General features: G+C 42.7%; 1 protein-coding gene across 2 annotated transcripts in view; it reads left to right on the top strand.

The window, feature by feature from the left end:
* The first annotated feature begins 2,025 nt into the window (after positions 1-2,025).
* Positions 2,026-17,988, top strand: part of FSD2 (fibronectin type III and SPRY domain containing 2) — a 43,657-nt gene continuing 27,694 nt past the window's right edge. The window contains exon 1 of one of the 2 annotated variants that reach the window (XM_026002565.2): positions 2,026-3,658. The gene's annotated coding sequence lies outside the window, so the exon portion shown is untranslated. The remainder of the gene's footprint in view (positions 3,659-17,988) is intronic. The other variant, XM_072737418.1, reaches the window with a different exon arrangement.

The following is a 17,988-nucleotide window of genomic DNA, read 5'->3' as shown; positions in this document are numbered from 1 at the left end:
GGACTCTGTCTCCGGCCGGCGCTGGGAAGCGGTCCCGGTCGCCCCGCGGGGCGGGGGCCCAAGGACTTCCCCTCTTGCCTCACCCTTCCCACCTTTGTACCTGCTGACGTAGGGAAAGTGTTCCTGACGAGTTACCGTCTTAGCCTCCTGCGCTCAAAGAACCTCTTGAGAACGGGGACCCACTGATTCGGTCCTCGCTCACTGGGGCGTCGGGGAGCACCCGAGGGTTCCTGCGCTCAGAAGGGGTGCAGACTTGCTGGAGACCAAAGGTTAAATCAAACGTAGGAGTTAGGGGCTGAGGGTCTCCAAGCGCCACCCACCGGGTAAAAGCCACCCGATTGTTGTTACCAACTCAACGAACTTTTATGGAGTGCCTGATGTGTGCGGGGCGGGGCGGGGGGGTGCTGCAGAGGGGCATACACAAAAGATGTCTCTCTGTCGTCAAAGCATCCCAGCTCCCAGACAGCGTGTTTAGATAGTGTGTTCCTACTCTTCGCTTTACAGCCAAGGAGACAGATCCAGAAGGAACCTTGTCCCAACAATACACAAGCAGGCTAGTAAGAAAGACCACCTGGCTGCCCAAGACCTGTTTAAGGAGATAGGGGAAATCTAATTTGCACGTGAGGATGGGATGTGACTTGGAGCTGGTCGGGTTCACCCAACAGGGAATAAGACAGCCCAGGTCTGTGTCCGGGAACCGCACAGTGAGCACTGACTGAGACACAGAGCAAGTCTGCTTCCATCCCGTGAGTTCATGGGATGGGTGGTGGGAGGAGACAACCCAGGGAGCCGCGAGGAGAAGCCTTTCTCCACGACTAGGCTCCTGAAGGCTAGACTCAGGAACCGGTGAGAAAACTTTTGAAGGTTTGGATTTGGGAAAGCAGGAGATCAGATTTACAGTTGCTGTTATGCCCAAAGGAAAACAACAACAAACCAGGGCCAGCCTGGAGCAGTGGTTAGGGCATCTCTCCCCCTGAAGTTGATCCCAGGGTATCTAGAAACTTCTGTGGAATGAGCTTAAGGTCGAAAGTTGCTTATCTGAGTCTCCCCCCACCAACCCTTTAGTGCTTGTGTAGTGCTGTGGGGCCTTGGACTCAGAACTGCTGCACTTGGTAGTCTTCTTGGAACAAGAATTTGTTAGTTGAAGGGATTTATTTTTCCTCAAGTCATTTTTAAATATATTATCTTAGCTAACATGATTTACTTGTAATTCAATAATAGTCTGTTTTAATATCTTTTTTGTATATTCTTTACAGTATGTCTTTTTACTGTATTTGTCTTATATTGTTTTATCTTTTTTAGTATTTCTAACTTACCTGCTTTATCAAAATGACACTAGCAGGCTTTCTAATTATAAAAGTAATTTCATTTTTGTGTGAGGGAAAGATGTTTGTATATTCTTAGAAAAAAATAAGGGTGAGTATACACTAAAACTAATCATTGTTGTTACCAGGATACATACCTACTTTATATTCACTTTATGGTTCCTTTGTAATATTTGCCTTTTTCTAAGCCAAATATCATATATTATTTCTCATTATTAAATAGTTTTTAAGAATTAATAAAAGGTGTATAAATAATTGTTATCAAAATAGGTACAATAAAAAATATAAAGAAAAAAGCAAAATAACTCAAAAGTTAAACTCTGCTCTCATTTTATGTGTTTATTATTATATGTAATATCATATATTATTATATGTTTATATATTATGCTATATATTATATATCATCTATATAATATATATATGATTATGCTGTAATTGTATTTTATACTCTCTACTTACAGATATGTTGTGGGTATTTTCCACATAAAAAATAGGTATTTACATGATTGTTTTTAATACTTGCCAATATTGAGTGACTGTATTGTGGTTTACAAATTCTATATTGATAATCATAGATTAATTTCAGCTTTCTGCCAATATGCATAATGCTGTGGTGAACATCCTTGTACATATATCTTTGCGTAAATTTTTTCTTTCAATTTTTTTGTTCTGATATTTTATTTTGCTTCTAATATTCTAGATACCTGGCAGTAATGATATTTTTCAAATTATACTTTGATTGAGATTGAAAAAGCAGCAGATGTAAAATTCTGAGATAAAATCACCATAAGGAGACTTTTCAAGGAAATGGTTCAGAACCCAATTCATGCTTTCAGGGGGGAAATTGGTGGAGCCATTTCTCCAGAGAATGCTGTTAGTGGGATGGAGGGAAGGTTGGAAGTCCTGTCCTCTAGCCCCAAGCCCAATGAAAGATCTTCAAAGGGACCCTTCAGAGAGTTTGCTGTATCTCCTGCAGGTGGACCAATGGTGGCCTGAGGTGAGCGGATTGGCTGCTTTGATGGCAGACCCAGGGGAGGTGGTTGCATTGGTTCTGACAGCATTCCAGAGTTTGCAGGGACCAAGGATGGGCCTGCCTCCTATGATCCAGTTGTAAGCCAGGAGGAAGACAGAGTCAGCAAGGAATCATCAGATCCTGCCCAAAAGAGCCAACTGCACGGGTAAGGAGACCTCATTTGATGGATCCTGGAGGTGACCCACCAGAGCCTATAAGGAGAATGCAAGGGGCCTCCTGGAAGAGAAGGGTTCTCAGCCTGGTTATGGAAACCCAGGGGAAAGGTCTCCATAATGGAAAACTCCAGAGATGTAAAAAACTCTCCATGAGAGAGGGAGGGAGAGTGTAGACACACACACAAGTGCACAATAGAGAGCTCTAAGCACCTGCCAGCCCAGAGAGCCGGAAGATAGCACCCACTGTGGCATTAACTCCAATAGGAGCCATCTTATCACCTTGGCGCCTCCTGCCCTGGCGTTCCACCAGCAGCTCAATAAGGAGGTGTGGGGAGAAGAGGGCGACCTCTTTCCTCCTTTCTGAGGGCAGACTTCCAGCTAAAGAGGCCCAGACTGGGTAGCGGAGAAGATTTTGATACTAGCTAAGCGAAGTCTGACTTTTACATTAATATTCTGCACTATACATTCAGTTGCTGAATGCAGACTATGCCTTCACCCTTGGACTGAATGTCACCTAAGAGGGATCAGAAAGTTATGGATCTGCTGGACTTTTTTATCCACTGAGGGAAATAATTCCCACTGTGAGTAAATGTTAAAGGAATGGTGGAAGAAAAAAATATTAAGTTGCATCTGATTGCCTTCAGAGTTGTGCTTGTTCAAAACGCTCTTGAAATAGAGCGTCAGGTGGAAGATGCACCACACAAGGGCCCTCAGATGCCCTCCCTTTCCACATGCCCTGCAGCTACCCTCCTGCCCCTGCTGTGGCAGCCTCCAGCCCTCTAAACATGACCAGCCATTGGAATAGCTCAGTGGGTCTCCAGGCCTCAAATCCTCCCAGTATGTGAAGAAACTCAGAGGACAGCATATGACCTCTCCCGGTGACACTTGAGCAGCAAGAAGTGGCAAGAGAGCCTAGGCAGGTCTATATTTGGGCCTTCACTCATGGCAGGCCTGTTGCTATTTGCAGCGGGAAGCCAGCTCATGTTACCATCACCTCTGCACCCCAGCTGTAGAGTCCTGCTGTGAGACAGTCGGGGCAGCACTCTGGGGTGCACAGGTAACCCAGAGGGAGATCTTCAGTTTTCCAGCTATCATCCAGAGACCTTGGAGGTAAAAGGAGACCCTGTGGACCCTTAAATCAGCAGGCAAGTTTTTGGATAATCATAGTCTTTTAATGCAAAGGGTATTTTATTAGAAACCCCGTAACTTGATGCCACAATGTTAATGCAAAATCGTTCCTTTAGGGAGAGAGGTATCATCTTAAACTGCAGAATCTTAAACTGTGAATGTCTTCTGTGCCTTCCAGTAGCATGGATTTGCCTTGCTAATCCAACGTAGTGTTGGTACAGGGTGTGGAAGCTGGCCGTTCTTAAAATGTACCCTTAGAGTATTTTTAGCGCGGGGGCCCATTTGCTAGAACAGTTTGGAACCCTAAATAGTGTTATCCTCTGGCTCCGGTGACGGATTGATAAATACATCTTGTTTTAATCTGTGTGGGCATCCCAAGAAATCAGAATTTCATGTTTTGATTGACATACGGGAAGACAGGACTATGATCATTTTTCACCTGTTATACATACCCCTCCTCCCATGGAAAGTTTCCAGGTTTGGACCGTGTCTGTAAAAGTCGATTTGAGCTATTTTGCGTAACTGCACAGCCAACACTTTATTTTTTTTAAAAGATTTTATTTTTTTATTTATGAGAGAGAGGGGCAGAGACACAGGCAGAGGGAGAAGCAGGCTCCACGCAGGGAGCCTGATGTAGGACTCGATCCCGGGTCTCTAGGATCAGGCCCTGGGTTGAAGTTGGTGCTAAACCGCTGAGCCACCCGGGCTGCCCACAGCCAACACTTTAAAGCAAAGTTTCTTCAGCTGCAGCTTGGGAATTTCTAAGAGCTACACAGGTGAGCTTCTGAAACTATAGGCAAAATTACTTTTGTGCCCTCATGGGCTCACTTTTGGGGAGAGAATTAACACCTTTCAGTAGATTCCCAGAAGCTCTCGTGCCCTATAGAAGGTTAAAAATCATTTTTGTGAGGGACTTTTCTTTTTTTCTTTCTTTTTTTTTTTGTGGGGGACTTTTCTAATTAATGCACTGGGGTATACCTCCCACATAGACAGCAAAAGTCTGTTTTCTTTGTAACTGCAGCCCCATAGCCTAGAGTAGAAGCTGTCTAGCTACTCTATTCTTTATAGGCTGTGACCTATTTATTTCTCTGAGGTTCAGTTTCATCACTTATGAAATGACAATTTATTGTTAATGTTCCTTCTCCCCAGATTCTGAATATTTTGGTAAGACACTAAAAGAGTCTGGGCGTTGAGGAGGAAAGTGCATGGCAGCTGTGGAGGTGTGTTGCAAACCTCCTGCTTAGGTGCCGGGCGCCCAGACCAGTTTGTTTATCTGTCCAAAGGGGAAAGGCTGGCACAAAAGAGTTTATTCCCATTAGATTTGTTCTCAATGTTTTCCAGTCTTCTTGCTTGTATGACAGTTCAATTTGGTATTTCACCCTTCAGTTTCCGGTTGAAAGAATTTGTCAGCATGATTTATTGGTAATACAGAATTCTGGTTTTCTCCCTTTTGGTGGCACACAGAAATGTGTTAGTTTTAGCAAGCTGCTCCAGGGTCTGTAGGCAATATGGTGTAGTGGAAAACTGAGTCTGGATCCATCTCTTTACCCGCTGGATTATGTGTCCAGCATACAGCACAGGGCCGGACACAGAGTAGCCCTGGGTCACCCCTTGTTAAATGAAATTGGGCCTGGCAAGTCCTTTCTCCTCACAGAAACTCAGTTTTGCCATCCTAAAATCAGAAAGTTGAATTAGATGCTCTCCAAGGGAACTTCTGTCCCTAGAGGGTCTATACCTCAGCATAGGCCCCTTGGAAGCTCATGTTGTGAGGACCAGTGACCTCACAGTGGATGTTTGTGCCTGGAGATGAGGCCCTTCTACTCTGGTGCCTTCTCCCATCTTTGGTTGTTTTCAGGGGATGGAATGATCCCACAGCGGCTGCAGGGCCTCCACTCTGCCATGGCTACTGTGAGTCTTCACTTTCTGACCCCCGTCCTCTCCTTTCGTGGGTGCCCTGGTGGGAGAGGCCAGGGTCCACATAATGATACTAACAGCCACCCCCACATTAATAATAGCAATTGACACGTACCGAGCACTGACTTTGAGCCCTGGGCTAGGCGAAGCATTTTACACACATCATGTTATTTCATCTAAATGCTATCTTTAGGGTGCACCTGGGTGGCTCAGCGGTTGAGCACCTGCCTTCAGCTCAGGTCATGATCCCGGGGTCCTGTGATCGAGTCCTGCATCAGGCTCCCTGCAAGGAGCCTGCTTCTCTCTCTGCCTATGTCTCTGCCTCTTTCTCTGTGTTCTCATGGACACATGAGTTTATTTATTTAAATAAAATCTTTTTTTTTAATGCTATTTTTAGGAGGCAGGAAGCACAATAGGCCCATCTCATGGGCTCATGACAGTAAGACCCGGAGAGGTGACTTTCCCAAGGCTACCATGATAAGAAGTAGCAGAGACAGAAAACAAGCACAGAGCTTTCTGAATCCAGAGAGCAGTGGCCTTACAGAGGGGTTAAGGGTGGGGTGAGGGTGTTCCCTGGAGATTGAATTGATAGAACCAGAATCAGCATTAATTGGGTATTGGTTACCTGGATGATGTCAAGGATGAGCTCCTGGTCTCTGGTTTGAGACCCTGGTTCTATTTCCTTTGGATGTATACCCAGAAGTGGGATTGCTAGAGCTCATGGTAATCCTGTTTTTAGTTTTTTTAAAGAACTTCCATACTATTTTCTATAACGGCTGTACCATTTTATATTCCCACCAACAGTGAATAGGAGTTCTCTTTTCCCACACCCTCTCCAACACTTGTTATCTCTTGTCTTTCTGGGACTGCCATTCTAAAAGGCACGAGGTGCTATCTCATTGTGGTTTTTTGTTTCATTGTGGGTTTGGGGGAGGTTGTTTTTTGTTTGTTTTTAGGTAGGTTCCACAACTGGCGTGGAGTACAACTCAGAACTTGAACTCATGACCCTGAGATCAAAACCTGAGCTGAGATCAAGAATTGGCCACTTAACCCACTGAGTGACCCAGGCTCTCCCTCACTGTGGTTTTGATTTGTACTTCCCTAATGATGAGTGATATTGTGCATCTTTTCATATGTCCGTTGGCCACCTGTATATCTTCTTCTGAAAAATGTTTTGTCATGCCCTCTGTCCATTTGTAATCAGATTATTGGGGGGGGTTTGCCATTGAGTTGTATGAATTCCTTGTATATTTTGGATATTAACTATCATGTAAATAGTTTACAGATATTTTCTCCTATTCCATAGATTGCCTTTTCATTTTATTGATTGTTTCTTTTGCTATGGAAGTTATTTTTAGTTTAATCTAGTATTGCTTGGTTTTTCCCCCTCTTGTTGCTTATGCTTTTGGTGTCGCATCCAAAAATTGTTGCTAAGACTGATGTCAAGGACATTTTCCCCTTGTTTTCTTCTAGGAGTTTTATGGTTTCACATCTTACATTTAAGCCCTTAATTTTTGAGTTAATTTTGGTAAGTGGTATAAAATAGGAGTCCAGTTTTATTTATTTTTTGCATGGGATTATCCAGTTTTCCTAGCACTATTTATTGAAGAAATTGTCTTTCCCCACAACAGGGTAATTCCGATTAGCTAGAGCGAAGGCAGTGTTTAGAGTCCCTTAGGTTGAAAGACTCTGATTGTTTTGTTGACCAGTAAAGGATGTGGGGTCATTGGATGGATCAGAATGGGGAGAAAACAAAGCAGTGTTTCCACAGCTGGATGGCCCCTTAGGCATTGGGAACCTCTGAAGAGAGATGTGGGCTAAAGTAGGGGTGATGCATGTGCTACTCAGGAGTATCTTGCAGTCCTTTGGGTCTGGCACATGTGTTTAGGGGTACGTAGGGAAGGCCTCTTGGTCCATCTCAATGCTTGTTTTATTGGGATGCTGACCCATCATAGGGAAATGTGTCCTACTTCACTTGAAGCCATACCTCCCCATCCCTAAAGCAAGCTATGTTGTGAGGAGATCCCAGGACTGCCCCAGCCAGAGTTTAATGGTGGGCAAGCTTTAGGAATTAACCCAAAAGAACATCCAGGCTCTGGGATCTTCATAAATCACACATTTTAGGAAAGCAAAGCACTGGCCCTTAAACCTGTTGCTTTGTGATGCTGCGTCTAGGAACAACCTTCTTCATTCATCCCCCCTCCCTCCACACACACCCACCCAAGGGGCAGACTGAGTCCCCATGGATCTGTTGGTGGTCCAAGCCACAGTGGACCTAGTACCTTGTGCATCAGTCCTGTGTGGTCATGGTGCTCAGCCCCAGCACACATTATTTAAGGGATGCTGACCACTGTCTTCCATATAAGAGTTTTGGAGCATTAGAGAACAGGACTTGAAGCTTTTCTAAACCTAATGTGACATGCCTGGTCTTGGAATCAAGTTTCCTAATGTGGATCCAGCCCCCAGAGACCAGTTGCATCGATGGTATGTGGTGAGGGTAGCAGTATCTTTGTCCATAATAGCAGCTGCAAGTAGGCCTCTCTGTGTGGTGCTAAGAGAGGAAGTGGAACTGCAGCATCCTATGTGAACTTCAGAGAGGGGGTAAGAGGCAAGATTCCCAGGGGCTCACCGGGGCCAAAACTGTGCAGTCCATTCCCACTATCCCAACCACACTCAGAGAAGGCCTGCGGGTGTTATGTTTTGTCTTGTCATCAGCAAGAGCTGACATGAGCCTCTGGGGCATGTATGAGGGACTTCCAAGGAGGGTTATTGCCCTGAATAAGTTGGAAGAGTGACAATTGGTACAGAGCCCAGATGAAGAGAGGTGGCCGAGGGTTTCCCCAGGGTAAGGGCAGAGCAGGTCTTCATCACTGGGATCCAGAATCTCTGAGTCTTCCAGAAGTAAGGCCAGATGGGGGGCTGGGTCAGTCCTCTGCGCTCCTCATGACTGCCCTGAGCCTTTCCCTGTGCTCATAGGACAGAGCTGGGAGGGTGTATGGCAGGCAGCCAGAGGAGCCTGGTGGCTGTTTCCAAGAGTGTGGAGGGAAGTGTGGGTCACAAGAGCAAAAGTGTCCTCTCTGACCAGCCTGGAACATGGGCCAAGTTCTTTTCCCTGGGAGAATGGGTAGAAAAGCTGAGTGATCCTTGGTCTCCTCAGAGTAGAGGAACAGAGGAGATGAAACAGAAGACCTAGAGCAGGAATATGCAGGATGAGGATCAGGACCCAGACAGTGCAGGACATCACAAGCACTCAAGGGCAGAGCATAGGGAGGCTGAAGAGTGTGTTTTCCAGAAGTGTGCCCCGTCACTGGGACCTCAGGCATTTGCTAGTGTGGCCTGTGGGGGTGATCGCAGGCTTGTGGCTCGGGAGACAGGATGCATGTCGTCACACCACACATCAAAGTGGAGAAAGTGAGAGGCAGTGAGCTCCATCTGGCGGTGTCAGATCTGGGGAGAATGGGAATGTTCAGGAAGCCAAGGCTTCTCTAAACTTCTGCCTCTGCGTGGAACAGAGATTAGGGCCAGAGACAAGGATATGGAGCCGCGAGAGTAGACAAATCAGTTGCAGGAGGTAGAGAGAGAAGACGAGCAGGAATGGAAGCCCGGGGAGTTGCTCAGTGCAGGACTCAGAAAGAGTTCAGCTGTCCCAAGAGAAGATGGTAGGCTGAGCTGGGTCACCAGGATCGAATGTCACAGAACAGCCAAGAGAGCATGGGCCAGTGTCCATGGATTTTGCAATTAGGCCATCAGAAAATGCTATATTGTTTTAAAAGGCAATCAAAAACAGAACATGGAAAGAAAAATGAACGGCATTTTTAATTTTTTAAATTTTTATTTATTTACTTTTTTGAATGGCATTTTTTAAATATAGCTTTGGGATGGTTATTAAAAGGACAGTCAGTCTGTCAGCAGAGGTCACAAAGTCCCTCCCTGCAGAAAAACAGGCACTGCTGGTCAGGGGAGCCACTGAACCTGAATCCTGGGTACAGCAAACAGCTGGCTGCTGGCCCTGATCCCACAGTGGAAATTAAGGGAGGCTGTTTGGATCATAATAAACATTATGACTGGGGTGGGGAGGGAGTACTAAGCTGTATCTTTAATTTTTTTTTGATTTTGTTATTTACCCCCCAAATTTATTGTATATGTACCATTTGGAATAGTTAGGAATGGCAGTTTTCCTATTTTATTATTTTTAAATTTTATTAAAGATTTTATTTATTTATTTGAGAGAGGGAGAGCAGAACAGAGGCGCAGAGGAGAGGGAGAAACAGACTCCCCACTGAGCAGGGAACCCAATGACTTGGGGTTCGATCCCAGGACCCCGGGATCCTGACCTGAGCCGAAGGCAGACTCTTTGAGCCACCGAGGCACCCCAGTAATAGTAGGTTTTTTTTAAAGGCATTAAGTTTACCACAGTTTATTTTTAAAGGGGGCATCAGGAACTGGATTATGGGGGTGGTTATACGACTTGAGAAATTCACTAAAAACTATTGCATCGTGCACTTAAAACAGGTGAATTTTATGATTTGTAAATTATATTTCAATAAAGTTATTTTCAAAATAGATTAATGAGTAGGCTAAGCAGCTCACAGAACTCCTGGTTTTATGTAGGAATAAGTTGTTGATAAAGTGCTTGTGCATGTAAATTGGAATGGTAGAACAGTTCAATAGATAGAAATTTTGGCCAATATTTGGACATCAAGTGCACCTGTTTGTGACTTGTACAGTTAAATAGAAAAAAACCATAACTGCTCCTCTATACCAAAAAGGTCATTCTAAGGGGCACTCAGGTGGCTCAGTCAGTTGAGCATATGACTTTTTTTAAATTTTTTATTTATTTATTTATGATAGTCACACACACACAGAGAGAGAGAGAGGCAGAGACACAGGCAGAGGGAGAAGCAGGCTCCATGCACCGGGAGCCCAACGTGGGACTCAATCCCGGGTCTCTAGGATCGCACCCTGGGCCAAAGGCAGGCACTAAACCTCTGTGCCACCCAGGGATCCCGAGCATCTGACTTTTAATTTTTGCTCAGGTCATGATCTCAGGGTTCTGGAATCGAACTCTGTGTCAGGCTCTGCACTCAATGGGGAGTCTACTTGAGATTCTCTCTCCTTCTCCTTCTGCCCCTCCCCCTGCTAGAGCACACACTGTCTCTAATAAATAAATAAATAAATCCTTTTTTAAAAAAAGATTTTATTTTATTTATTCATGAGAGAGGCAGGAACACAGGCAGAGGGAGAAGCAGGCTCCATGCAGGGAGCCCAATGTGGGACTCGATCCCGGGTCTCCAGGATCATGCCCAGACCCAAAGGCAGATGTTCAACTGCTGAACCACCCAGGTGTCCCAATAAATAGATCTAGAAAACAAGCAAGCAAAAATCATTCTTTTAGGGACACCTGGGTGGCTCAGTTGGTTAAGCACCTGCCTTCTACTGAGATCATGATCCCAGAGTCCTGGGATAGAGCCCCAGGTCGGGCTTCCCCATCAATGGGGAGCCTGCTTCTCCCTCTCCACCTGCCTCTTCCCCTGCTCATGTTCTCTCTCTCTCTCTCTCTCTCTCTCTCTCTCTAGTAAATAAAAAATTCAACCATAAGTAGACAGATAACCCAATTTGAAAATGAGTGTATTGGGGTTCTCCAGAGAAACTGAATCCAGTGAGGGGGTATGTGTATGTGCGTAAAGAATGTGAAAGAGGGACGCCTGGGTGGCTCAGTGGTTGGGCATCTGCCTTTGGCTCAGGGCGTAATCCCAGATCCTGGGATCGAGTCCCACATCGGGCTCCCTGCATGGAGCCTGCTTCTCCCTCTGCCTGTGTCTCTGTCCCTCTCTCTGTGTTTCTCATGAATAAATAAATAAAATATTTTTAAAAAAAGGATGTGAGAGAGACATTTATTTTAAGGAATTGGCTCATGCAGTTATGGAGGCTGGAAGTGCAAAATCTGCAGGGTTGGTTGGCAGTCTGGAGACCCAGGGAAGAGCCAGTGTTGCAGTTCAAGTCTGAAGGCCATCTGCTCCCAGAATTCCTTCTTGCTTGAGGAAGAGCCACCTTTACTCTGTTAAGCTCTACAACTGATTGGATGGCGCCCACTCACATTACGGAGGGCAATCTGATTTACTGAAAACTCACCAACTTAAAAGTCAACCTCATCCAAAAAACACCTTCACAGAAACATTCAAAGTAATATTTGGGGGATCCCTGGGTGGCTCAGCGGTTTAGTGCCTGCCTTCGGCCCAGGGCGTGATCCTGGAGTCCCGGGATCGGGTCCCACGTCGGGCTTCCTGCATGGAGCCTGCTTCTCCCTCTGCCTGTGTCTCTGCCTCTCTCTCTCTCTCTCTCTCTCTCTCTCTCTGTGTGTGTGTGTGTGTGTGTGTGTGTATCTCTCATGAATAAATAAATAAAATCTTTAAAATATATATTTGACTAAATACTTGAACACCATGGCACAGCCAAGCTGACATATAAAAGAAACCATCACAGTGGGCAAAGGATTTGAATAAACTTTTCTTCAAAGATAATATACAAGTGCCACTAAGTGCATGAAAAGATGCTTTACATCATCCATATGGAAAATGCAAATCAAAACAACGAGCTAGAACTTCACATCTGCTAGGATGGCTCCAATCCAAAAGATGGACAACCCTTTCACGAAGATGGTGCCGAAGGTGAAGAAGGAAGCCCCTGCCCCTCCCAAAGCCGAAGCCAAAGCAAAGGCTTTGAAAGCTAAGAAAGCGGTGCTGAAAGGCGTGCACAGTCACAAAAAAAAAAAAAGAAGATCTGCATGTCACCTACATTCCGATGACCCAAGACCCTGCGTCTCTGAAGGCAGCCCAAATATCCTCGAAAGAGTGCCCCCAGAAGAAACAAGCTTGATCACTATGCCATCATCAAGTCCCCCTTAACTACTGAGTCAGCCATGAAGAAAATAGAAGACAACAACACACTTGTGTTCATTGTGGATGTCAAGACCAATAAGCACCAGATCAAACAGGCTGTGAAGAAGCTCTATGACATTGATGTGGCCAAGGTCAACACCTTGATCAGGCCTGATGGAGAGAAGAAAGCATATGTTCGACTGGCTCCTGACTATGATGCTTTGGATGTTGCCAACAAAATTGGGATCATCTAAACTGAGTCCAGCCGGCTATAAATCTAAATATAAATTTTTTCACCATAAAAAAAAGATGGACAATATCAAGTGTTGGCTGGAACATGGAGAAATTGGAACGCTCCTACAGAACTGGTGGGAATGCAAAATGGTTAAACCACTTTGGGAAAGAGTTTGGCAGTTCCTCAAAAGGTTAAACATGGTTATCACATGATCCAGCAATTCCATTCCTCAGAATGTACCCAAGAGAAAGAGTCAAAAAGTGGAAACAACCCAGGTATCCATCACCTGGATATGTTATTCATGACATAAAGAAAATAGGTTATATTCCTAAACTGGAATATTTTTCAGCTGTAAAAAGGATACATTGTACAACATGGATGAAACTTGAAAATATTATGTTCAATGACAAAAAGCTAAACACTGAAGACCATATGTTGTATTATTCCATTTATGTGAAATGTCCAGAATAGGCAGATAGAGACAAAAAGTAGATGGCAGGTATCAGAGGCTAGGGGAGCAGGTAGTGGGGAAGTGACTGCCAATGAGTAAGTGATTTTTTGGTGGGGGTAATGAAAATGTTCTGGAATTGGATAGTAGTGATGAGCACATAACTCTAAGTTTATTAAAAATACTAGATTGGGGAACCCTGGGTGGCGCAGTGGCTTAGCGCCTGCCTTTGGCTCAGGACGCGATCTTGGATACCCGGGATCGAATCCCACTTCGGACTCCCGGTGCATGGAGCCTGCTTCTCCCTCTGCCTGTGTCTCTGCCTCTCTCTCTCTCTCTCTCTGTGACTATCATAAATAAATAAAAATTAAAAAAAATACTAGATTGTACACTTTTTAAAAAAGATTTATTTGAGAGATAGAAGAGAAGGAGCACACAAGTGGAAGGAGGGACAAATGGAGAATATCTTAAGCAGACCCCCTGCTGTGCATGGAGCCCAATGCGGGGCTCAGTCTCCCAACCCAAAGATTGTGACCTGAACCAAAACCTAGAGTCTGACACTTAACCAACTAAGCTGGGCACCCCTAAATTTTACGCTTTAAAAGCTGAGCCTTATGATTTGTAAATTATATCTTAATGAAACCATTATTTTTAAAAGTACAAATAGGGGGGCATCTGGGTGACTCAGTGGTTGAGAGCCTGCCTTTGGCTCAGGTTATGATCCTGGGGTCCTGTGATGGAGTCCTGCATTGGGGTCCTGCGGGAGCCTGCTTCTCCCTCTGCCTATGTCTCTGCCTCTCTCTGTGTCTCTCATGAATAAATAAATAAAACCTTTAAAAAATAAAAAGTACAAATAGTTTCAAAAGATACACTTTCTGGCATGCTATAAATGTTTACATTTCCAAATAAAACTTTTTTATAACTCTTGAATTTACTTAATGGACTCTTAAATACTATGGTAGTTTGATACCCTTCATCAGGTATGCTTTAAAAAAAATGCAACAGAAACTCTTATGGAATGCCTGTGATGTGAGCATAACTCTTATGTGAGCCTGTGGCTCAGTTGCTAAGCATCTGACTCTGGGTTTTGGCTCAGGTCATGATCTCAGGGTCGTGAGATTGAGCCCCACATTAGGCTCCACGTTTAGCATGGAGTCTGTTTAGGATTCTCTAGAATGTCCCTCTCCCTCTGCCCCTTTTGCTTATTTTCTCTCTCTCTCTCTCTCTTTTTCACAAATAAATATATAAAGCTTCAAAAAAAAAACATCTTTTATAACATTAGAAAGTTTACCTTGTTCTTTTTTTCTCCTTGAGCTTGTGTTTACATATAACTTCTCCAAAGAGTTTTATCCTAATGTATTTTTTCTATCCTTATAAAGTCTTATTGATCATCTAGGAGAAATCTCAACAACAACAACAAAAAACACATATATGCATGCAATTTAATTTTTTTTACTTTCCTGGAACTATAAGTCTCTGAATGATAATTTATCAATACAATTTATAGTCACATGTGAGCAAAATAACATGCATTACTAATTTTGACAATTAATAAACAAAAGTGAAATGGAAATGCATCTCTTGAGCTGGATGGGGCTTTAAAAAAAAAAAGTTAATTCGGAATGCCTGGTGGCTCAGCACTTAAGTGTCTACCTTTGGCTCAGGGCATGATTCTGGGGTCCCAGGATAAAGTCCCACATCGGGCTCCCTGCAGGGAGCACAATTGGTTGAGCATCTGGCTCTTGGTTTAAGCTCAGGTAGTGATCTCAGGATCATGAGATTGAGCCCCGTCCCATGTCAGGCCCCATGCTCAGCTTGGAGTCTGCTTAAGACTCCTTCTCCTTCTCCCTCTGCCCCCTCCTCTGCCTCTCTCTCTCTAAAGTAGATAAATGAATTTTTTAAAAACATAATTAATATGCACCAAATAACAGGGCACCAAAATACATGAAGCAAAAAGTGACAAAAATGGAGAAAGAGACAACTCAACAAAATCAGTTGGAGACCTCAGCACTCTACTTTTGATAACAGAACAACTAAAAAGAGGATCAACAAGGAAATAGAGGACTCAAATAATACTGTAAACCAGCTAGACTTCAGACAACACTCCACCCAACAGCAGTAGAATACACACACTTCTCAAAGCATATAGAATGCATTCCCCAGAATAAATCAAATGCTAAAACAAATCTTCATAAATTTAACAAGGTAGAAATAATACAAAAGTATGTTCTCTGACCATAATGGGATGCTATTAGAAATCAATAACAGAAATTTGAGAAGTCATAAATATGTGGAAATTAAAAATACATTCCTAAATAACCAGTGTTTCAAAGAAGAAAGCAAAGGGGAAATTAGAAAATAGTTCAAGATGAATAAAAATAAAGATAAAATATATGAAAAGTTTTTTTTTTTTGCCACAGTATCGGAATGTAGCAAAAGTCATGTTTAAAGGGTAATTTACAACTATAAATGCCTGTATTTAAAAAGATATTAAATCAGCAACCTAACCTGCCACTTTAAGACTCTGAAAAAAGAACAGCAAACTGAACAAAGCAAGGAGAAGGAAGGAAATACTAAAGATTACAGAGGAAATTAATAAAGAAGGGAATAGAAAAACAATAGAGAAAATCCAAGAAAACCAAGAACTGCTTGCTTCCTAAAGAGATCAGCAAAACTGACAAGCTTTTACTGGCCAAGAGAAAAATAGAGAAGACTCACATCACTAGAATCAGAAATGAAAGAAGGGACATTATTGTCAACCTTACAGAAATAAAAAGAATTTAAAAGAATACTATGAACAATTGTATTGCAAAAATTAGGTAAGTTAAATGAAATGGACAAATTCTTGGAAGAATCCAAACTATCAAAATGATTCAAGAAGAAATTGACAATGTGAATGGGCCTATAATAAATAAAGAGACTGAATTAATGATAAGGAAAAAAAAGGGACGCCTGGATATTTCAGGGCATGATCCTGGAATCCTGGCATCGAGTCCCGCATCAGGCTCCTTGCAGGGTGCATGCTTCTCCCTCTGTGTGTGTCTCTGCCTCTCTCTGTGTGTCTTTCATGAATAAATAAATAAATAAATAAATAAATAAATAAATAAATACTTTAAAAAATAATAATAAGGAAAAAAAACTCAAAATGAAAGCCCAGATAACTTCACTGGTGAATTACCAAACTTGTAAAGAGGAAGTAATGCCAGTCCTTCAGAAGTTCATATATATATATATATATATAACCAAGTTCTTCCAAAATATAGAAGAGAAGGAATATTTCCCAACTTTTAAAAAAATTTTTTTTTTTTATAGTCACAGAGAGAGAGAGAGGCAGAGACACAGGCAGAGGGAGAAGCAGGCTCCATGCACCGGGAGTCCGACATGGGACTCGATCCCGGGTCTCCAGGATCACACCCTGGGCCAAAGGTAGGCGCTAAACTGCTGCGCCACCCAGGGATCCCGAATATTTCCCAACTTATTCTATGAGGCTACATCTTCCTGACACCAAAACCAGACAAAGACATTACAAGAAAAGAAAGTTACAGGCTAATATTTCTTAGGAATATGAATGCAGAATTCCTTTAAAAAAAATGCCAACAAACTGAATCCAGTAATATATATATATATATATATATATATATATATATATATATATATATATAATTAAACACTATGTCTAAGTGCAATTTATCCCAAGAATGTAAAGTTGGCTTAACCTCAGAGTTGGCAGTGAGTTCTTAGATATGACACCAAAAGCACAAATAACAAAAGAAAAAATAAAATAGGCTTCCTCAAAAGTAAAAACTTTTGTCCTTCAAAGGACACCATCAATAAAGATGAGAGTGCCTGGCTGGCTTAGTTGGTAGAGTGTGCGACTCTTGGTCTAGGGATTGTGAGTTTGAGTCCCACGTTGAGTGTAGAGCCTACTTTAAAAATGTTTTTTAATTTATAAAAAGCAATGAAATAGACTGTCTACAAGATGGGAGAAAATATTTGCAAATTATGTACCTGATAATGGACTAGTCTCTAGAATATGTAAAGAAATCTTACAAATAGCCCCGTTAAAAATAGGCAGACTATTGAATTGACATTTCTCCAAAAAAAGATATACAAATGGCCAACAAATGTGTGAAAAAATACTTGCCATCAGTATTCATCAGGGAGATGCAAATCAAAACCACAATGACATACTATTTCACACCCTCCAGGATGGCTATAATAAAAAAAAAAAATCAGATAATAACAAGTGTTGACAGGGGTGTGGTGAAATCAGAGCCTTCATACACTGCTAGTAGGAATGTAAAATGGCACAGCCACTTTGGAAAACAGCTGGGTAGTTCCTCAGAAAATTAAATGTAGAGTTACCCTGTGACCCAGCAACCCCACTCCTAGGTATATACCCAAGAGAGATGAAAAAGATGAAAACATATACACACACAAAACTTGTACATAAACATTTTAGCAGCATTGCTTATAGTAGTAGTCAAAAAGTGAAAACAATCGAAATGGAAAGGGAAACATGCAGGGGTGCCTGGGTGGTGCTGTCAGTTGAGCATCCAACTCTTAGTTTGGGCTTAGGTCGTGATCTCAGGGTCGTAAGATAGAGCCCTGCATTGTGCTCCACACTCAGTGGGGAATCTGCTTAAGTTTTTATCTCCCTCTGCCTCTTCCTGCCTCTCTCTCTCTCTCAAATAAATATATCTTTAAAAAAGAAAGAAAAAGGAAATGTGTAAATAGGCTGATGAATGGATAAAAAAATATGATATACCCATACAAGGGAATATTATCTCGCTCTAAAAAAGGAAAGAAGTACTGGATGAATCTTGAAAACATGCTATGAAAGAAGCCAATCACAAAACAGTATATTATATG

Source organism: Vulpes vulpes, chromosome 14 (assembly GCF_048418805.1).
Source record: "Vulpes vulpes isolate BD-2025 chromosome 14, VulVul3, whole genome shotgun sequence".
Taxonomy (NCBI): domain Eukaryota; kingdom Metazoa; phylum Chordata; class Mammalia; order Carnivora; family Canidae; genus Vulpes; species Vulpes vulpes.
The sequence above is the reverse complement of the archived record's forward strand: the minus strand, read 5'-3'. Positions and strand labels throughout refer to the sequence as shown.